Below are 24501 nucleotides of genomic sequence, written 5' to 3'. Positions count from 1 at the left end.
TTGCCGTAAAGCGCCATCTGTCGGATATTTTGTGAACTTTTTTTTGTTCTAATAAAACCCCATGTCATTCCAAGCATGTATGTCAATTTTTACCTCTCTATCTACATTATTCCGTAGTTTATTAAGTTTTCAAATTTATACTGACTTTTTGATGGGAAAACTCGCGCAGGACAGTGTGTGCCATTACGCGGATAGCTTCGAACAAACGCGGCAGAGGAAAGTGATTCGACTTCAGTAAAGCGTTAAGCATGATAGTTTCGTACTGAACAGAGTTTCTTTACGTGTAAGAACGTACCATATTTGTTGTATTCATAAGCGACTGAGGGAACTTGTAGCTACGTTGGCGAATAATAATCTACTGCCAGTGACACTACTATTAAGTAAATGCTGGGAAGAGTCAAATTTTACGATCGTTTTTTAGTTATTCGATTATTAAATGTAACAGATGTTTTACTCGCTTTAAAAATAATGAGTCAGATTTCTTCCCACTTGTTTAACGTTATTCGCCGTATACAATTTTTATTTTTCAGCTTAACCACACTTTTTCATTTTTTGCATGAACACGATCATTTCTGTAGCGGGAGTGCTGGTTTAACAGAAAGCATTATTTTTTGCAGTCAGAAACCTTATCGAATTCCTGAATAGTTCGAAACACGTGTGAATGCTGAAAGGCAGGGTACTCAGATTGCGTGCCATTTATATAAGCGAAATGTCAGCAGTAATATAAATTAGCAGCTGGCTTTACAACTAACTTCGGTCCTGTAGATTTTCCGGACTTGAGGCTACCTGTGGCATGTGTGTAGATATCTTACGTGTTGCATGGACCACCTGTTATTATAAATATTTAACTGGAAATAAAGTTTCAGGTCTGAGTAACAATGAAGGGTCCGTGTTTGGTTAATTAATTATTCACTTAGTAAGCTGAACACAAACAACAATTGTACTTGGGATTCATAGAGAGATATGAATGGCTGGAGGCAGAGGGTGAGAAAGATATAGAGAAACTGAGAGGGAGAGAGAGGGTGGAATATTATTTGTGTATAATTTTGCCACTGTAGGCAATATGACTATTATACTTAGACGTTTGTAACGCTTTACCTTATTGTATAAACGAGTATGATGTTTAAGCTATTTTAACTTGTCAAAATCGGATTTATATACCACTTCAAGTATTTATTGCAACAAATGTATTCGACACCTCAAAAGAACACCTCAAAATCCTTTAAAATGTATACTGTAATAGTGTTGTTGAGACGTATATTCTTTGTACTTTGTGATAATTTTTTCTCTTCTGCTATACGATCCATGCACCCAGTAGTTTCCGACGCCATATTTGTTCACGAAATATGACAGTGTACACGTGATGGGTTACGACAGTGAAAGGAGCCTGTGACCACTGGAGGTACTTTATTTTACTTATTTCATGTTTACCGTTAGATAGACGTTTAATTTTTTTTTCAAAAGAAACCCAAAACCATGCCCTGCGATAGTGTTCTGTTTCTCCATTAGACAGTGCCATACGTCTCTCCAAAAAATCATAACACAACACACACACAAAGGTCATACTAAAAAATGTAAATCCACCTGATGAGGGAGGTATAAACCCCTGAAACGCGTCATGGAGATAAATAAACAGTGACTGATAACAGTAAAACTGTTGTTTCATTTAAGATCATTTCTTCAACGAATAAATTCAGTAAGGCGAAAGGTAGATGAAATTGATATACCGGTACACTAAAAGTAGCTCGGACATAAAAAAAGAGAAAGGCAAAATTCCATTTGCAGGCACCACAAGACCAGTCACTACTTTTTTTCTTTTGTGCACTGTAACGATTCATTGACTGATTTCCATACTGATATCAACAGGAATATGAGCTCTCATTTTCTCAGTATCAGTAACTGTAAGAAAAAAATATCAAATTAAAAATCTATCTGCTGCATGAAACCGTTTCTGTAAGTCTGGATTCTACGTAAATAACTTCCATCGGCGTTTGAGTGCGCGGAGAATTATTCCCGCTACATCGAACAGAAGCACAAAATATTATATCGGGAGATGGATTCGTTTTTGATTGGAAAGTGGTGGAGAGAGTAAAGATAGAGCGAACAGTTCAGTGACAGGGTTGTTTTCTAAATCGACAGGAAACCAATGCCAATTACAACAGCTCATGTAAACAAGCCGACGTGTCAACAAGACTTACTAAAATTAAACCTCGAGAAGACGCTCCTATGTATAATATACGCTAAACACAAATAAATTTTTTTGTACATTTTCATTGTTCTCTCACAACGGCGAGCCCATATCTATTATACCTATTCCTTCAATATTACTTCAGCTAATACAATGATGAACTGTGCTGTCATACGCCCAAGTGAGCAGCAATAGCATAAAACAAACAGCAAGCCAGTTGAGAAAAAATATACAGTCCCTACAAGAAAATGACCCAGATTACGAGGTAGCAGTGCAATGCGCTGATTCACGCCTCGAGTGAGTCGTTACTGTCGGGTAACATCTGTCCGTGGCAACAGAGTGATATAAAGTTTATTTCAATATTCTTTAATCGAACTGTGCTTTAACTCCTGTAAGGCAAGTTTATTTTATCGGTATCTCATTAAGCTACGATTGAAGCATAATTGTGTTTATACATAGTTACCTTGGTAATAAAAAGACAGACATCCTTTACAAGTGTACGAAGTGCTCCGCGCCCGCTTGTTATGAAAAGCGCCTCACCTGCGCGAGAGTTAAAAAGTTGAAGAGGGAGGGAAAGTTCATGAAGATACTGAATGTGTAAATCTGTAACGTGATGGTGGCCTAGCCAACCTTACTGTTATTTCAGTTTAGGTATTTATTTATTTTAATTTTCACGGTCAAGTAAAATTGGTTCTGGCTTACGTGCGAGTAGACTTATCGCTCTAACGAAGGTCGATTGTTCCTGTGTAACATCATCTGCTGACAAGGTGGTCATGATGCACCTGTTCTTGGTAACCAGAAAGGAGCGTGGGAGACAAATCACGTGTTAGCTGCTGGCCACCACGTGGAGCGTCGGTTCCAGGATGGACGCTGGTACCGGCTTTCTGCCACCAATGAGGTGATTGTTTTCCCACTGATTTTCAACCGGACGATGTTTCGACACCGATATTGACGTCTTCTTATAGCCACCATGACATGGTTAAGACTTCACAAACCTACATGGGAGAGTCACTTTGCATTCCGGGCAATGATTAAGCTTCCTTTTGGTTCATATAAATGTATGCTTTACAATTAAACTGCTCCTGATAGATACCCCATACCACGCCTATGCTGATAGTGTCTATTCTGCACCTGTGCAGTACGTGTAGGGAGATGATAAGATAAATATCAGGGAAGACTGGAATGTGGTAACAGGGCAAGAATAAGGGTCACAGGAGAATATGGGATTGGTAACAGTATTTGGAGGGAAGAAAGACTCACTGAATTACATAGAAAATTACAGCTCATAGTAGCGACTGCAGTTATTAAACAGCACAAGAGAAGGAGGTATACTTTGAAAAGTCCTGAAGACAAAAGAAGATTTACGCTTGATTCCATAAGGATGAGATAGAATGTTGGAAACAAGACATTGGATTGTAAAGCATACCCAGGAGCCGATAAAGTCTCTGTTCACAATTCAGTGATGATGATGAACTAACTAACGTTTGAGAGACTCTTCAGGAAGAATCATTGTGTAAGGAACTGGGCTACTGAAGCACTGAGAAATAATGAGATACGTTTGATGTTTTCTAATGCGTAGATACTTCGACAATGAATGCCCCAGTACCCAATTCGTTAGGTGAGGACTGGACATCGATAAAGATGTTAATCAGTCAAGTTGCACAGACAAATACAGGCACTAGAAAGAAACGTTTGGCAACTGAAGAAATACTTCAACTGAGCAACAAAAGAACTAACAGTAAAAATTTTCAGAGATATTCAAGACTACAAAAACACATCAGGAATGAAATAAACAGGAAGCGCAGGAAGGCAAGGCGAAATGGCTGCTGAGATAATATGAAGAATTGATTTAGTACCCTATAAGGACATAATTACCTTCTGTGAAATCAGAAGAAAGGATAAAAGCAGCAAGAGTGCAACGGGAATTACACTGTTCAACGGAACGAGAGATGAAAAAAAAAAGTTCAAATGTGTGTGAATTCTTATGGGACTTAACTGCTAAGTTCATCAGTCCCTAAGCTTACACACTACTTAACCTAAATTATCCTAAGGACAAACACACACACCCATGCCCGAGGAAGGACTCGAACATCCGACGGCACCAGCCACACGGTCCATGCATGACTGCAGCGCCTAACGAGAGATATTATTGGTGAAAAGCGTAGTGTGAGAATGAGGAGAAGAGAGGGAAGACTTGTCTCCTGTCTGATGACAGGACTGACACAGAAATGGGTCGATATTACAAGACACAGGAATTAGGGTATTGGAATCAAATAGAGATTTTGACGATTTGCGATCTAATAAGGTAGAAATGATAGAGAACATTCCTCTGGGATTTGTGAAATCATTGAGAATAGTGGCAACCAAATGACTGTTAGAGCTTGTGTGTAGAATTTAAAAGACTGTAGTCGTACCATCAGAATTTCGCAAAAATTTAATGAACAATCACAGAACACGGATTTAGTGATGTGGAACGTACTGAAGGCATACTGAGTGGCAAGAAACATTTTTGAAAACATTTATTTGACATTAGTATCCGAAACAAGAATACAATATTGTTTCACAGTTGCACCGTGTTCTATCGTATTGTGCAATTCTTCATAATGAATGATAGTAAAAAGAACCACAAGACAGCTATAATTGTTGTACACCTGATCACCTTCCGTGCTCTACCCTTGCAACCACGACAGCTTCGCCTGAAAATGCTGTTTTAGTGCCCCAAAATCAGCTGTGACAAGAGATAGGTGATCGAGTATTGGAATCACAAACTGAAATAGCTTTGGATGGCTAACGGTCAAATAAGGTAGAAGCGATATATAACAGTCCATCGGAATTTCTAAATTCGTTGGCGGAGGCGGCAGCAGTGCGACTACTCATGTTAGGGTGTAGAATATATGAGATGGTGGCAGATCATCGGACTCTTGGAAAAACGTCTTCTATATATTTCTGAGAATTATCGCAACAATCAGCGTAACGCCTCATGCATCCAAGCTGCTGAAAAGAATATTAACAGAGGAATGGAAAAGAAACTTTACGACTTGTTAGACGACTATCAGTTTGGCTTTAGAAACGGGCAGTTCTGATATTGGTGTTGATAATGATGCCAGGGAGACTGAAAAATCAAGACACGTTCATAGAATCTGGCAGCCTCAACAATGTAACATTGTGCATTTTGGGAAAAAGAGGGACAAGCTATAGAGAAACACAGGCAGTATACAATATCTGCAAGAAGCAAGAGAGAATAATGGGACTGGAAGACCAAGAACGAAGTTCACGGATTAGAAAAGGTGTAAGACAGGGATGCAGTTTTCGTACCTGCTTTTTAGTTGGTACATCGAAGAAACAATCATTTAAACAATACATAGTTTCAAGAGGGGGATTAAAATTTAATTTGAAAGTACATCAAGATAAGATTCGCTGCTGATGTTTCTATCCTCAGTAAAAGTGTACAAGTATTACAGGATCTGTTCAGTGGAATCAACAGAACAATGAGTACGGGATTCCCACTGAGAGTAAACCTGAAAAGGACGAAAGTAAAGAGCAGTACCAGAAATGAGAACAGAGAGAAACTTAACATAAGAATTGGGGCTCACGAATCAGGCAAAGTTGAGGAATTCTTCAAGGAGCGAGGAGGACATTAAAAGCCGTCTGGCATTGCCAAAAAGAGCATTCCTGCCCAAGAGAAGCCTCCTTGTATTCAACATAAGCCCTGAGGAAGTAATTTCTGAGAATGTTTGTTTGGACCAAACACTGTATGATACTGAAACACGGACTGTGTGGAAACAGGAGCAGAACAAAATCGAAGCACTTAAGATATCGTAGTACAGACGAATGTTGAAAGTCAAGTGGACTGATAAGGTAAGGAATGAGGATGTTCTGTACAGAATCAGAGAGCAAAGGAAAATATGGAAAACACTGACATGAAGAAGGGACAGAAAGAAGATGTAGCATCTGTGGCACTAGAGGGAGCTCTAGAAGGTAAAATCTGAAGAGGAAGTCAGAGATTGCAATACACTCAGCAAATAATTGGGGACATAGTTTGCGAGTATTACTCTGAGATGAAGAGGTTGGCACAGGAGAGGAATTCTTGCCGGGCTGCATCAAACCAATTCGAAAACTCATGACAAAAAAGAACAAAAATTATGTTAATAATTAGAACGTACCCACAATATCAGCTAAGCACATCTTCATCTTCTCTTCAGGTATTAGGCAGGAATTGCCTGTTACCGTACACATCTCTGTTTGGGTCTTCCTCTGTCTCTTCTCCCATGGCACTTATAATTTCTTGCCTTTAAGGTAAGTCTCTCACTCTCCATTCTATGTAGATGTTCATTCCATTTTCTTCTGTAACATCGAATTTTAGGACTGAGGCTTAAGATTTGCAGTTCTTCTCTAATATCTTGATTCCTTAGCCTGTCTTCTGTTGTGCAACCTTCAACACCTCTAAGGAATTTCATTTCTTGTGCCTGAACCCGGCTTTCTTGCTTCTTGGTAATCACCCAGGTCTCGCTTCTATAGAGCAGTGTGGGAACTGCAACAGTTTTGTAAAATTTGTGTGTCTTCCTGGTTTTGTGTCTTAGGTTTCTTTTAACTGTTCCACATATCCAGCTTAATTTACTGATCTTAATTTCAATATTTCTGCTGTAGCCATATTTCACTTCACATCTGAGATAAATCAAATGGTTTAATTGCTCTAAGTTATCCCGATCTGTCACTATTTAGGTTCTGATTGGTTCTTTCCCCATGAAGGCCATTGCCTTAGTTGTTTCTTTTGAAATTTCCATTTTAAATTTTGTACTTATTTGTTTTAGCAAGTAGATTCCTTTCTGAAGGTCATTTTCCTCATCTGCTAGGATCACTGCATCATCAGCAAATTGTAGAATATTTAAAAGAATGTTCTTGTCTAGGTAGATGCCGTTCTGAAATTCTGATTTCCATTTATATATTGTTTCATTAATTTAGATGTTGAACACAGTTGGAGAGATGCAGAAGTCTTGCCGTACCACTTTATTAGTTGGTATCTCATTAGGTGTTTTACCATTGAAATCTAGGGTTCTATTTGTGTCTTGATATAAGCTTTGTATCACATTTACTAGATGCTTTGGATATCTGCGATTCGTCATAATATCCCAAAGTTTCTGTCTACTGACATCGTCAAAAGTTTTTTTAATGTCAATAAAAGCAATGTTGTTTCTTTATTATACTCTCACCGTTTTTCTGTTATTTGCTGCAGAATAAAAACTGCATATGTTGTGGAGCATCCTTTCCTAAAGCCCATTTGTTCCTCATGCACTACTGCTTCTGCTACGTTTTTAAGTCTTGTATTTAAAATATTAGCATACACCTTGTATGCTGAGTCCAGTAAACTTATTCCTCTATAATTACTGCATAAGCTTTTATCTCTTTTTTTTAAATTGATATCACTCTAGCTGTTTTCTAGGCTTTCGGAATACCCTTCTTCTTCCAACATTCGTTGAAGAGATGTAGCAGTCGTTGGTTTAGCATCGTTCCTCCTTATTTTAAGGGGGGTAGGACTTTAAACGGGCCGACTTGGAGCAGGAAAGACGCCAGAGGACATTTTAATTTCTAACGTCTATACTTTTACAAATAAATTCATAAAACCTTGTCATCATGTCCATTAAGGATTGAGGACTGACACTCATCACAGTGAAAGTTCAAAAACGTAGCAAAATACCTTGTTTTTACATGTGAAAATCCATCATTTTTTCACTTATTACTGGCTGCATTTGTTGCTATAGGTACACTTTTCTTCGTAAGTACGAGAAATTCTTCGATGAATTTTTCATAGCATACAAACAGTAGTTACAGGTGTGTGAAACTCTAGAATTTTCCAAATCCATTAAAAAACTGTAGAAGAAATTGAGATAATTAACTATAAAACTTTAGTTTTTTCTAAACATGAAGTTTAAAATGTAACAGTTCATTCACTTTTTCATAAATTAAATAACTTCTAGAGTTTCATACATCTGTAACCATGGTTTGTATGCTGTGCAAAAGTCATTAAAGGATCTCTCTTACTTAGGAAGAAAAGTGTACCTATAGCAACAAATGCAGCCAGTAGTAAGTGAAAAAATGATGAAATTTCACATGTAAAAAATGTGTTTTGTTACGTTTTTGAGCTTCCACTGCTATCAGTATACATCCTGAATCCTTCCTGGTCCTACTGTTAAAGTAGTATGAATTTATTTGTAAAAGTATAGACAGTGGAAATTGAAATGTCCTGTGGTGCCTCTCCTGCTCCAAGTTGGCCCGTTTGACGTCCTACCTCCCTTAATAATTCTGCGTTAATGTCGTCTTTTCCTGTTGCTTTTCTGTTTTAAAGTGATGTTAGTGCAGATGTTAATTCGTCAGACTGTATTTCATCTAATTCTTCCTCGTCTAGTTGTTCAATTCCAGTTTCTTGTGCCGTATGATCACATCAGAATTCGCTGTAATGATTTATCCACTGTTCTTCTACAAGACTATTTATTTGTATCTTCTCTCTTTGTGTTGTGTTTAGGATTTTTAAACCTCATATGCCATTTTTTGTCTTCCGTGGATATCATGTTCGATATTAGTAATAAACCTATCTCAGTGTTCCTGATGTGCTTTCCTTATTAAGCATTTAGCGTTATTTCTTTTTTCCTTATAGTATTGTTTGTTTTCGATAGTGGGGTCGTTTAAGTATTTTATATATGCATCCTGTTTGCCTTTGAAACCTTTCATTATATCCTCATTCCAAATTTTTAGGCCTTTCCTTTTCCGTATTCTTTTATTTTTACCGAGAGCTTCTCCTGCTAATCTGCATACAGTACTCCTCAGAGTTTGCCACTCTTCTTCTAGATTGTCTTTAGTTTGTAAGTTTGATAGTTCTTCATTTAATCTCCTTTAGTACAGGTGTCTGATACTGTCCTCATCAAGCAAGTATACCTTATAAACTCTTTGATGTTATTGGTTTGTTACTTGTTTAGTCTTTTGTAAAAAGATCTATTCTGGAGATTAGTAAGAAATGATCTCATATTATATCTTGTCCTCTATAAACTTGTGTCCCTTACTTGGAGCGCTAGCTTATCATTTACTAAGATGTAGCCTATTTTTATTCTAAGAACTCTGGTGGCCCAAGTATACTTGTGTATATCCTTTTTCTTAAAAAGTGAATTTGTGATTTCAATTGTGTAAATTGCAAAATCTCTTAGTAATTTTCCATTTTCATTACATATTGGTTCTCCAATCGGACCTATAACATTTGTTACTGGGATATATCCTATTCTGGCATTGAAATCACCCATCATAATACTCTGATCAGTAGCACTGTATTTACTCAGAGTCTTCTGTAGTTCTTCATAGAAGCTTTATGAATCAGCTTTTTTCCATTCTTCAGGGGCATATACACTTATAAAGCTGGCGTGACCCCTTATCAATTTCGGTCTGTAAGTATTCTTTCATTTACATATGTACAATCTTGGATGTCTTTCACCCATTTTTGTGCAGGTGTAGTGTTACACCTTCGCTTGCTCTTTTATGTTGTCCAACACCACTATGCAACGTAATGTAATCCCCTACTTATTTATTTCCCCTTAATTTTTTTTTAGTTTCTGTGAGTGCTATAGCATCGATATTCATGTTGCTTAGTATAGTTACTAGTTCTACCTTCTTATGGGAAATTTCTCTCATACTACAGACTGCTAATTTGATAGGTCCATTTATACATTTTCGTTTGGCCTTTTTCATAGCCTTGTCATTTACCTTTGAGGCCGTCCTCTTTCTGAGGCTCGTTTGGGTGCTGGGAGTAGTCTTTGTTTTCTGAAAATTGGTTACCAACCAACTGCTCAGCCTCCTTCTAGGAGTACCAGGATTTTCTTTCGGGGTTATCCCCCTTAGCCGATATAGTCCAGAAGTAAGTTAGCCTTTCATCCGGTCCCATTGGTTTTGTAGCCTGTATCCACTATGTGTCTCACGAGTCATGCCTTCTAGGATGTGGGAGTAGGGTTTGATGGCAGAGCTGCATTGAAATGCTTGAGATCTCATTGATTTCTCAAATTTCAGTGGACATTTCCCAGAGTTTTGTTTCTGCATAAAGGTTTCGACAGCCGGAGCAGACTCCAGTGTCCTTTGCCAACCTTTGATTCTTGGAGAATAGAAAAGAGAAATGAAAGACACCTAATACCACTGATGTCGAAATAGTAAGAGTTGGCCAAAGAAGTCCAATAGGAAACATAACAGAAGAAGCCTGACACAAGTAATGGAAGTAATGTCAGACTTAGCTAAGGACCCATTTGGTTGCCACTCACATACTCCCAAGATAGGAGCCCCATGGGGGGACTACTCTTTGTCTTGAATCTCACCAACTGCCCTGTTTAGCATGGGTGACCCTACCGGGAGCATAGCTCCCTCCAGCATGGCTCAGTGGATCACTGATATAAACAAACCTCCACACCAACGTTAAGGTGGTAGTCCTTGAGGAGGCGCTAAGCACATACAAAGTGAATAACATATTTATCCATTTTTATACGGTCTACATTGGTAGGGACAGAGAAACATCTCAACTACAGTTAATCTTGATAGTATCCCAAAAGATAATCGTTCGTCAGAAGGCATATTATACGAAATCTGAATTCATCATGACATTTTAAATCGTCGTCCACTGAACACACAGCACACACTAAAGAAGGAATGAGGAGGTTCTTCGCAGAATTGGCGAAGAAAGGAATATATGAAGAGCATCGTTTCGAAACGTATTACATGCAGCCGAGATCAAAATAAAGGTACATGCGTTTTCGCCCCAATTGTGGTATGGTATGCTCCTTAACGCAGTTGAGTCAAGTCAAATCATTTCGTATTCTTTCCCACAGTAATTTACTTATGAAAAACATGAATCTGGCCAAATTGAATCACGTAGACCACAGCCGATGCTTGAAAAGCTCTTATGTTCAAGAGACATTCCTATCCTGCCTTATTAGCCCGCTTTTTGGTAGGTTGTTCCCACTATATCGATCTTGATTGCATGACTGTGCTCATTCGATCACAAAGAATGGGAGGTGGGGCGGGGGGGTGACGGTTGACCCGTGGGAGAACGATCGGAAGGAAGTGGAATGTAAATTAGAGCTGTGACAACTACAAGATAGCGTGAAAAGGAGGCTCTGTAAGTATTAACACATGATGTACTTTACGAATGATCATTTTCAGAAATCTGTAATTTCGGTGCATTGGTGTGTTATTCGTGTGGAAAAGATAGCATAAATGCATTGTTTATACTTTGATTGATCTTTAATACGTAATTACGTCCTACCTATTTGTGAGGGGACGTATTTCGCTTTAGAATCTTTAGGCGAGCTCCGCGATGAAATAATCACGAAGAAGGCAGATTCAAGTGTGGAAGCATTCCAGTATTCTACCCGGTGAAAGCAAAAGTTAAATTTACAGCGTACCTACCAGTTATACACGGTATTCGGAAAATCCCGTTACAAACTTAAAGGACTTGTGGAGCTGACAAGGTACATGATATTTTGAATAGAAACCCATCCAAACGTCATACAATGACGCTAGACAGGTTTGAAGTTACAGGCCCTGGAGGTTGTAAATGTACCTATATCCCAGGATGAGTCCGTGATGAGCTTACAGACTTTCAGAGATGATGGAGAGGGATAAATCTGTCAGTTTGAGGTAAGTGTCCCTGGTTCGGAAACGAACGAATCGAAAGGTACAAGCGAAAATCTTTCTGATACCTCTGACTGTGAAATAAATCTACCGATAATGTCGTTGCTAAGAATGTAGGGTATGCAACTTTCAGAGGTGGTAGTATGCACCAAATAAGAAAAAAAAAATCTGGTAAACATCTGTTTTAAAATGCTTACCTGAGGAACTGTGAGCACTTGTTGTTCTTCGCTAGTATGAAACTCATCTCCTTTATTATAGCGTCGTTAGATGGCATGCCGGACATGATTTTCTATTCAGAATATTGTGTACTCAGTCTCCATAACAAATACTAAACATTTTGGCGGAAATTTCCGAAAATGTTGCGTGATGAATATTTCTTCTCCAAAATCATGAAGAACTGGAAATTATTATGAAGGACAACGCAGCCAAAATTTTCTTATTGTGTCGTGTGAGGTAGGTTACATGGTTGTTTACAATACTACAACTAAAGTGTTACACTGTTATGCTGTTTTTGAGACGTTATTATTCTGCATTAATCAGGTGAATAACTCATTTTCGTAGAACAATAATGTCCCTGGCACTGATCTTTCTCTTCCACGAAGAGGAAGGACTAAGTGCAACACTACAACGCATCGATCTACTGTCAACTACTTTATTTTCTTATGTCATGGATGTGTCCATCAATAGAAGCAATAAATAATGAAATGAATGTTTCAAGTCTGCTATGTGAAAACATGATTGGATAAAAATCTATTTTGTTCTGTGTAATGGTTCGAAATGTATTACGTGCATTTTAAAAATTAAAACGACTCCATCATGCAGTGAAAAATGATTTCAATTATGACTAATTGAGAACACAATCTAAATACCTAAGTCCCGTCGTCAAGAATTTTGAGACAATTAGTTTGGTTACGAAGCAAAACATTTCTTTGGCTTTTTGTAAAATTATGATCTGTGCACCATTTCAAACGCTGCTCCTCATAGAAAACACTGAAAAGAAGAAGGGAAAGGACGATAGGGCATCGGTTAAGACATCACATAATAACTTCATTGTTACTAGAGGGAGCTGTAGATAGTAAGAACTATACAGGAAGACAGAGATTTTAATACAGCCAACAAATTACTGACGATTGCTACTCTGAGCTGAAGAGGTTGGCACAGGAGACGAAGTAGTGGTGGGCCGCATCAGACCAGTCAGAAGACTGATGAAAAAAAAAATTGGCCAAATGCAAGTACCATATCAAAATCTCTACAGTTCTCCATCAGGCCAGCCCGGACATCCAATAGGAAGGGTTTCTTTTTATATAAGTGGAGAGAGAAGATTTAATAAAGGGTTATTCATTTACTAACTAAAATATGACTGCAACTTAAACTTTATTTTGCATGTTCAACTACTGCTTTTGGCAGATGATGAATGCAATGTATGTTAAAATGGCAAACATATATTTTTATGTGATACAATCACAACTTAACATGTTTCAAATTTGTTGCTTTACTTCTCCTGTTAAAAAGTTACTTTTGACGAATTTCAGGCATCTAGACTTTGATAGGTGAGTTTCATAGTTTCAAAATATGTGACGTAAGTGGCTGAATCTTTTCATCACATTGGTGTAGGAGCTTGATTGTTTTACGATCCCAAGGTATCATAGACCGTAATATGTTACATAAATTTGAACTTGATATGCCAACCAGTTCCAGATAAATTTCGGAGTTAATGGACGAGGAGGCATACATGTGGACAGAAAAATGACGAAATCAGCAAAAATTAACAATTTTCGGATTTTTTCTTTACTTGTTTGTAGCCATAGTTCTAGGTCAACGGGAAATACACTATAGGTTTTAATGAGTGAGTTTCCGAGTGTCAAATATTTGTCATAACTGGTCGAGTCTTTTGATTGCTTTATTTATAAGGTAAAACATTTTACATCGCCAAAAGACAGTAGACCTTAGTATGTGACGTAAATAGGGACTTGGTTTCCCAATCTGTTCAACAAAAAAAGGATTTTAATAGACGAGCAGACAGACAGACTGTTAAAGCGAAAGATCAGAAAAAGTTTATTTCTTGTAATATAAACAGAGATTATCAATTTCCAAATTTTTTTTTTTTAGTTTTACTACAAAACCTTGTTTCTTCCCAAAATTTCATGATTGTAGGTCAAAGAGAAACATCCTATAGATTTAGATGAGTGAGTCTTCGAATATAAAAAAAAATGACATAAACAGGCGTATCTTTTGATTTCAGTGACTTGGAGGCTAAAAATTGTTGCTCCGCTAAAGTACTACAGACCATAGTACGTGCTATACATCTGAACTTGGTACTCCAACATTTTCCAGAGAATAAGGATCTTAGATGGATAGTCAGACGGTTAAAACAAATCATTCAAAAATTTACTTTCGTGATATAAGTACACATTAAGAGTTTATGTATTTTTTCCCTTACTTGTACTGTGAGACCTTGCTTCCTGACAAATTTCATGATTTAGGGTCAATGGGAAACACCCTATAAGTTTCGTGCACAAAGATTTTGAGTATCAAAATAAGTGACGTAAATGGCCGTATCTTTAATTGAATTGCCTTAGAAACTTCAAACTTTTACACCACCAAGTGTCCATAGACTTTAAAATACGACATAAATGTGAGTTTGGCACATCTGTCCGTTCGCGACAGAAAAGCATTCTTCACAGTAGGACAGACAGACAGAGAAACCGATAACGGTTCCGTTTTTACACACTGAAGCATGGAACCCTAAAATACATAAAATCAGAGTTTTCCTTGTCTTGTGTGGTAAAATTTTACCAATAAAATGTGCCAAGACGGGAGGCTTACTTGACGTATCACAGTATACCACAGCTAAGAACGTAATTTCTATGGGCGAGTACCAAGTGAACAGTGGATTTGTACATCCGTTTGGCAAGACCCACTGACTGAGGACAGAGAATGCAGTGTCATCTGTACGTGTTTAGTGTAATTACAACAGGCATAGTGTTACATTTTTCTGTCTTCTGCTGCTGCATGCACTGTTGTGCTTCGGTAGCTCAGTTGGTAGAGCACTTGCCCGTGAAACGCAAAGGTCCCGACTTCGAGTCTCGGTCTGGCACATAGTTTTAGTCTGCCAGGAAGTTTCACATCAGCGCACACTCCACTGCAGAGTGAAAATCTCATTCTAGTCTGTATTTGCTCACAAGAATGATTGTGCTTCACATGATTGTATGTATAGTTTCTACTATTTCAACATTCCTGCTGTAATCCCACATTCCAAACTATACGCATTGCAAACTATATGTGGGAATACCCATATTTTGACAGAAATCTGTGTCATCTAACCTCATCACTTCATGCAAGGTTTCCTTTATTCTGTGAAGTTCTTGTTTGCAGTCTTTGGTCCTAACCCACTGAAAGCATTTTTCTAATTAATTAAAACACTGCTTGTGCATTCATGCCCTGATTTCAAAAAAATTTCTATAAAATTGTATAACTCGAGGCACGGTTCAACCTGGTCCTCGTTGCTGAGGTCTGGAGCTTCTTTTATTGCCTTCATCTTCCCTGTACTGGAATCAATGGCATCTGCCCAAACAGCGTGTCTCAAAATTTTATCTCTTTCCCTCGAAGTTTAGACTTCCTAATATTAGCTTTGATACTATCATTGGAGGTGTAGTCAATACCTTGCCCAAACCTCCTCGTGTTTTATCCAATTATTGGCTGGAAACAATACATCACCTACATAACATGTGTATCTTGATAGCAATTCCTTTCTTAATAAAACATATTACATTTGGATAAGTGCTGATACAGACGTAATAAGTCAAAATGGCACTACATTAAGATGATAACATCGACCCATATAAATGAATGCTGCTGGCTTTCTACAGTCATTTGCTAATGGAATCTGCCAGATATGGGTGGTCAGATCAGTACCAGTCACATCATTAAATATTTCAATCAGTTAAACTAATACTCCTGGGTATCCACGTCCAGAACAGTTATTTGTTTTATTTCTCTGACGTCCAGGGTTTTTCTCACTGATCTCCCTTTCTTTAAGACTAATACAAGCGGTCTACAACACCGCCTTTGTGACCTCTCAGTGATGTTTCATTTCAACTTACGTTTAATATCTTTATCTAAAGATTCCCATTTTGCTATAGGAACAGCATATGGCCACAACGTACGTGACATATGCTATTTCACGCCAGATCGGTAGGTATTGTCGTTTCTTAGCTCAAGTATATCGGAAAATACTTCTACATGACTACTCAACAGCCTCTTGAGAGTTTCATTTTCGTCATATCCTATCCCACCCAACTGATCTATTTTGTCATTAACTATACTGTCATAATTTTTAGAGACCTCTAATTTTTACATGAATCTACCTATTTCAAGACTACTATCCTCATCTATGGTATTCAGTCTCTTCGTCATCATACAGAATACAAGTTATCTCATCTCTACACTAATCACTTGTTGTTGTTGTTGTGGTCTTCAGTCCTGAGACTGGTTTGATGCAGCTCTCCATGCTACTCTATCCTGTGCAAGCTTCTTCATCTCCCAGTACCTACTGCAACCTACATCCTTCTGAATCTGCTTAGTGTATTCATCTCTAATCACTTATGGTACCTATAATTCCCACTTTCCATTGCCACTTACAGCAGGGTAATCGTTAGTTTCGTTCTTTAATGTCTTAACACGAACCTAACTGCGTTTACTCTTTGGGGTCATCCTGAAAATATCAATTCACCTTCCTCTTCGTCTAAGCTTATTTTAACAACACCTCTTACAAAATCTACAACAGCAAAAGTTCATATTTCCAATTAATTCTGCAGACATTCCTGGATGAGCATTACATGCATATTACGTCTCCTAACTTGAATATCAGTTTGAAACATCACTTGGTTCCTTATTACCATGTATTGCCAACTCTGGAATATCATTTCCTTCTTTTAGCTTAAAATGAAGGCCCTCATTAATCACACAAACATCACTTCCTGAATCTAGAACCACTAGTACTTCAGTACCATATAACTGGACCCTTACGACTGACAATTGTTTTCATTACTTTCCTTTTCCTCCTCAAACACCAAGTCTTCTGCAACAGCATTCTTCTGTTCAAATCTTGAACAGATAACATTGATTGGGCCCTGTTCAAATTCAGTTCTCTATTGAACCTCATCAACTCCAAATCAGTTTTCTTTACGTTAACAATTAGGAATGTTCAATAACTTTTCTTAGACATTCATAGGTAATTTAATTAATGCAGTTGAAATTAAACCCCTTTCTTTTAAAGCATCATCTAAATACAAAATACTTTCCAAGTAATTTTGAAAGTATTCTTTAGAACTGTGAAACCCACCATCAACAAAATTTCTTTCTGTGAATATGTCACTAAGCACACTGTTTTACACAGTGTTTGACCTATGCTGGTTGAGAAAAACTTTTATAAATTCGTATTTGAATTTTTAAGAAGAACTAATTATCATTCCCTATGATAGTTCCCAATTTCTCAGTCTTTCTATCGTCTCATAAATTATTCTCAGATTATTTTGCAACTGCAATGTGTTGGACTGTTCACCTTGTCGAAAATTCATGGAACTTGAACACAGACAAAAATCGTGATCGGTTGGGTCACAGTTACCAATTCCGATCTGATTTCTTTCTTCCCCTTAAGTGTCAGTCCCCAAGCCTTTCGATAACCGTCTGCTGGCCACGTGGGAAAAGTTACATGACTTACTCGCCTGGTTGTCTTACAAGACCCCAATTTATTTTACCTAGCCACTTTATTTATTGCTGGATTTGATCTCAGTTTCTTTCTTGTAACTATTCATTGCTATATTGCACTCTGTGTTTGTTACTAGTGGATTATATACATCAAGATAATTTTTTTGTTTTATGTTGTATAGAAGAAAAGTTCCACTTTATGTATTTTGCAAAATATTGGTGTGCATAGCTTTATTTTACAGTAACTTCCTTTTCTTTTACAATGTACACACTATTTTTATCCTTACATGCTTAATATTTTCAGGACTTACCGTTTCATTTTATGTTTTTGGAGAAAATAGAGCGTATCTTTATTTAACAGTTTTAGTTACGTGTCTAGTGATCGAAACAAAACTGGAAAAACTAAATCTTTAATAAAATGAAATACTTGTTATATTTTTGCTGTGCTTAAAATTGATGCCAGTGGTCAAGGATTAGTGTCTTTGACTAGTAACCAAAACATACTCAGTCTCATGTTCGGAGCTCGCCACTCCCTACATTTGCCATAAAAATCATCAGCAGTGTCTCGCGATGAATTTGAGCCTAAGAAATCAACCTCATTCTGCCAACAGCCTCGTTAAATAAGACGGAGAAGCAGTGAGAAATTCAGAGCCCTCTCTTGCTCTCGAGTGAGAGACTGCCCCTATAGGGGAAAGAATCAGCAAAGATCAACAGCATGAGCATGCACAAGGCAAAGGAGATCACTGCGTTAAAGATAGATGGTGTGTATCTATAGGGAATGTGGCCTGTAAGTCAAAAAGTGTCATGACGATATCTCCATTGGCTATGGAATTCAGTTTTGTCCCTCATTCACATCATTGTCAGGGGACTGCCACAGGAGAGCTGACCAGAGAAAAAGACTCAATAACAAACAAAATGGTAACTTTCTACGAATCGGACATGGAAATGGCTCTGAGCGCTATAGAACTTAGATCTACTTAAACCTAACTAACCTTTTACCTTTTTGGTAAAAAAAGTTAAGCAACTATGTGTAGTTGTGTAGATAGCCTGCTCTAATGTAAACATAGTATTTAAGGTATTTGAATAATAACAGTACTAAATATAGGTGGGATTTGAATGATTACATTCCATTTGACACTTCAGGAGATCTCAAGAAATTTTCTGCTCTTATTTGAACTTTCATTCTGTTATTTTTGGGTTCTGTCCATTTTTTGTGTATGGATTTGACTTAATGCAAATTCACAAAGACTAATTATGCACTATGAATTAACAGATGAGTTTTCCTAGAACCCATAAATGATGAGACGTAAAAAGATTTCAAGGTTTCACTAGCTCAGGCCAAAATCGTAAACTATGACATTTTGCAGATATCTGTTCCTGTTATGAATTACGAGTATGACTTTCACTGAAATATTTGTATATCGACTCTGTAAATACCTTTCTGTTTTCTATTTAATTAATATATTGATATCTGTGGTGGTGATGATAATACAATCGCTTCCAAGCAATATATTCTGAAAGACTATGAAACAGTGTTGAAATGGAGAAACTAGTACATCAATGGAAGCCTTGAGAAATATTTAGCATGTACCTAAATTTAGAGCAGTGAATTCCCATTGACTTGCGGTGCTGTGTCAAGGAGTCACGTTCTCTTCGAGTAACATAAGACAGTTTTACATAGACTAGCGCCCAGTGAATAGCTGTGACCGAGGAGTAACAGATATTGTGTTTCGGCGTGGGGTGTCCGACAGTCCCGTCTGCTGCAGCAAAACCTGATTCTTGACGTCGAACAATGTGCGCGCTGTTGTTATTAATTTAAAACTTACAACAAACATAAATGAAAAATCGCTCAACAGTCACACTTTCTCAGTGAATATATAAACTACATAATTGCTATTGACCTTATTAGATAGTTCTAAACGGAAACTGGTGGTTTAAATCGCAGTGCACTGGGCACTGAACAATGGCCTATAAACGAAATATAAAAAGGTTGCCCCAAGCTAATGACAGACCCATTCCATATACTTGGACCAAGTTATTCTCTGTTAATTTTGCTTGTGTGAAGGACTTCTTATATGATGACGATGTTCTTGTTTTCAGAATAACTTGTGTAAGTCATGCATGACATGGTTTTGGTTCGTTTGTACAACTGTTAACGTGAATCTGATAAAGAGGGGCTACCTGGTGCCTCTTAGAGATGGATTCAACACTATGCTGATGCATCCTACCTGCTCTTCAAGTCATTAGCCTCTCTGTGCGGAACCTGGCAAATAAAGCTTGTCCCAAAAAAGCTCTCGACGTCGACTACATACTCTCCTTGTGTTCATCGCATCTGGTCGTCGCTGGCAGAGACATCCAGCCATAAAGACAATCCAGCAGCTGTTAACCTTTGCCCCCCACTGTTACAACACATGAACTAAAATCGTGTTTATTTTACCAGCAGCATAATACCAGTGCCTATCAACAAGATAACTAAAAAGTAAGAATGCTATGGATCTGTGTTGATTCCATGAAAGGAAATGTATAAACAAGCATAAACTGCAGAAGCAGGGACATTAACATATATGCTGAATGACACTTATATGATGCAATACGTTTTGTTAAATTAACTTGTAAAGAGCAACGCCAAAGGACTCAGTATTTGTACTGCATTTTGTACCACATTCATTCTGCAATGATCTGTAACAACGTTTTTAAAATCGGAAAATTCTGAAGTCTGAAGGCCCCATCGCATTTTTCTGAGGCTCCCTGTTCCTGCACCTGAGTAGGAAGCAACAATTCACTTAAATAAAACTGAGTGTAAATTTAATTCCAGACATCAACCCTAAGTGATGACACCTACTATTTTACTGTAAAACTACAGCGCAATCTGTCATTAAATTACTTGCCTAAAAGTCGAGACCAGAAGATTAATTTTTATCATATTGTTAAACTGAAGAGGTTTCAGAAAACCATTATTATTGATCTTCAAAAAGATAATTGTTTTAACAAAATTACGTAGTGAAACCTTAACTACTGCTACATGGTTACTATTATAGTATGACAGGTATCCACCCACTGAGAGAAGTGATGTTGAATGGAGCATTCATGTACAACAATAGGCATTTTTTCTGCCATTTATGGAGCTGTGGCGTACAATACCGTAATTCAGCGACATGAGAGACATGATTACATTGCACAATATTACCTTCCCGTTAATATTTTAATTATCTGTGACATTTCGTTTTTCTGCTGTTAAAAAATAAGAAAAGCTGATCGTCATTAGTCTTCATTCTCCCTCTTCAAGTCTAGTTGCTGGAACGTTCTAGCTTTCCTTTACTTTTTGGTCCTGTGAAATAACAGCCAATATTAACATATTTCGTTATTTTGTAGTAGTATGCACATTTGTGTTCTCTTCTAATAATGAAGCCTTTTGTATATTTACAGCCTGTTAAATTAGTAGGAAGTGGTCGATTTGGTGATGCAACGATTGCGCACCATGAACGTGTTATCGTTTTCAGATTTCAGTATTTGTAAGTCGAGCCCACAGTCTATACCTTTAGTGAAGTCCGCCTATATACATCATGATTACGCAAACCACTTCTCGGCATTAACAATATCACGTTCTTGCGTCACCAATCTCGCTGTTTTGCATTGGCAGCTTCTGCGTATGATGTTGTCATTTGCGCGGGAAGAAAAGCTACCTTATGAGAGTAAAAATCAATTCAGGCAGCAAGAAGATTGTTTGAAGTTCAAAACACCATTACTAAATTTTATAATATTATTTTTTCCTTTTTTTGCCGACTGTATGCTGTGGTAACCGTCCTTTAACATTTCACTTTCGTAGTGAAATTGAACAGCATTAACGACGTAAGAAGGGGGTTGAATTATTTCTTGAAATTTAATATGAATTGTGGTATTTTACATAACAGTGACAAAGATTCCCATGTGATTACTATAATGCGATATTGGTTGCTGCGAAAAATGAAGATTGGAGAGAACATTATTTTTTAACTGCAGTTACGAAACGGATAATATGAAGCTGATTACAGGGTACTGTCTGAAACAACTGATTGCAATTACATCTTGAAAGTGAAATGATTATTATTTAAGACATTTTACAAACAACTGTAGTGACTGCAGTAAATATTCGACTGTTGTTGTGGAACATTGCAGATGTAACGAACTGTGAATGAATGTTTATTGTCACAGTATTAATCTGATGGTGGTGGGTAAAGTATAGGTGGAGTTAAGGAAGTCAAGACGACATAATCATCGGACGGCGTGCACAACTTCTAGATTCGGTATACCGGCGACTGGAGGCGGTATGGCTGGCAAAATCGGCTTCATCTTGGCGGCGTTGCCCGTGCTTGGCGGGTCTTCAAGCGAAACTTCACGTGCGGAGGTCAGCTGAGTACTACTAGCGACTGTCGGGTGTCTGGCTGGTTTGGCAGCTCATCAGGCGTGGCTTCAACCCATGACGGCGAGGGCAGCGTCCGACTTTGCAGTGATTAATTTAGGCTGTGCCTCATTCTTGTTAAAAGAGGGAACTCTCCTCGTAATTTTAGGAAAAGAGATTGTGCCATTTTACGACGAATAATTTTGTGTTTTGTAAATTACTACTATAACAGATGAGGAAAGATGGCTTGTATTGATCATAAAATGGGTGATGAGATCACCGCTCAAGCAGATATTACTAGTTACGTTGTCGATATTTATTACTTAGTATGTAATAACAATAATAATTTACAGTGATTGAGTGAATCTCGTAACAAAGCATATGGCATAACTGTTGAGATAAATGGGGACATGATGCTAATTACAGTATAAATCATGTTCATAATGTAGTAAATGAAGACAATGTTTAAATAAATATGGAAGATGAAGTAAATGATAGTAAATGATGAAAGAGTAGAAGCAGTGATGTTGAAATTAATATTAGAACACGGGAAAATATTGATGTCAGGGATGTGTTGAAGGCAATAACACATCTGTCAAAAGAAATGCAAAAAAAAATAATAGGATCGCGCAAAATAAAAAATGCATTAAGAGAAACTAAAACTAAGATTGATAAATATAATGAGAATTTTGGCAGGAAAATAGAAGAAACTAATAAACAGATGGTAATAACTATAAACAAAAACTGATGAGCGAATTGACTGGCTAACGAAATGTTGTGATACATTATGAAAGCAGTTTAATATCGAATTGTCTAATATGAGATTGAAAATTCAAAGATATAGAACATGTTTGAAAACTAAAATGAAAAGGATACACCAAAATCGGTAAGCTGAATAAATCGCTTAAGGAAACCGAAAGAGAATCATCACAAAGATTTGGTATTTTGAAATTAATAATGAAATGAATGAAATTAAAATCCAGAGGCTGACAAATAATAGTAATCATGTAGCAATAGTAAAGTTACATTATGTAGTTTTTTTAAAACAATTCTCTTTTTGTAGATCAATAATAATGGTTTTCTTAAACCTCTTCAGTTAATCAATATGATAAAAAATGAATCATTGATGTTATGAAGCAAGAATTAAATGCCAATGGAGCTCAAGTTGAAAACAGCATTAACCCCCCAATTGGCATATGGGGACTTTAGAGAACGACACCAATTGTACTTTTTGTGCTGCATTAATTACTGCTTCTCAATTGTTCATAGTCCTTGATACCTCTTTTCTAGTTCTTATCTAAACACCACTTTACAATAATATAATTAATTAACCATTTCTTTAATTTGTGATTACTACATTCATGAATGAACAAAAGTGAGCCCTCAGAGTCTTCAAGGAAAGTAGCTTGTTTAGCTGATTCAATGTTGCTAGCAAGTTGTTGATGATGGTAGAACTTACCAACAAAGAAAGTCACCCATTTGTTGAGCTTTACACGTAAATATTGATGTCAAGGAAGCTGATGAAGTCTGAGTTTATTCGGCAAGCCAAATATTTGTTTTGAGATCTAATGACTATCGTATAGGCATGATATACATCATACAAATTAAGATATAATATACATAAACCATAAATTATCAGAATTGTTGAAATTTTAGGAAAAAGTGGTAACTAATAACTTAGGCTGGAATTTAAGTATAAGATTAATTTTCTTAAGATTTGATGAAAAACTTACTCAAACTGAAGAGACCGAGATTCGTCTTCAGCAGTGGGACGATGCTGATGTGCATCATGAAAGTATTTTGTAATTAATAAATCTATGAAACGTTATTGCAGTGGATAAAATGGAATTATTTGGTATACAGAGTCCCCAACTAAGTTTCAAACCACGTCCAATAATGAAATTCGGTATAAACCTAGTCCTGAAGCATCAATAAAAGAAGCTGTAAAGCTCCTAATTACCGCAGAAATTATGTCATACTGAGGGAAACTAAGAGAGAGGCTAGGCAAGACTAAAACAAAAGGAATGAAGATCGTCATAACAGCATATCTAAGATATGGAAGCAACGAGATGGAGAGGAATCTGAGGCCTATATTGGTTTACTTGTACCTTATGAAGCTTGTGTATCAGGTCGGAAGAACTTGACTGAACAGCTGATCGAGGAATATGGTAGACCTATTTTCAGGACAACATTGCACCTAAAAATATTACAAGCTGTTTTCTCAGATTTGACAATAACGAAACAAGGGCAGATCGTAGGAATAATAAGAAATTAGCTGCATTTAGAGGCATTTGGGAAATATTTATATGACTGCTTTCATCCATATACAGTCTAGGCCTGGACACAACTGATAAGCAGCTTATTGCGCTTAGAGGGAAACGACCATTTCGACGATTCGTGAAAAACAATTCTGCTAAATGTGGTATAAAACATGATGGCTTAGCGATTCTAGAAATACATGTACATTGAATGGGCAAATTTACTTGTGAAAACACCCCATCCAGCATAGAATGTAAATCATGGTTCAATAAGGGTCACCATATTGTAGTCGACATATTTATCCCTAACA

Source organism: Schistocerca piceifrons, chromosome 2 (assembly GCF_021461385.2).
Source record: "Schistocerca piceifrons isolate TAMUIC-IGC-003096 chromosome 2, iqSchPice1.1, whole genome shotgun sequence".
Taxonomy (NCBI): Eukaryota; Metazoa; Arthropoda; class Insecta; order Orthoptera; family Acrididae; genus Schistocerca; species Schistocerca piceifrons.
This window is presented reverse-complemented; position numbering follows the sequence as displayed.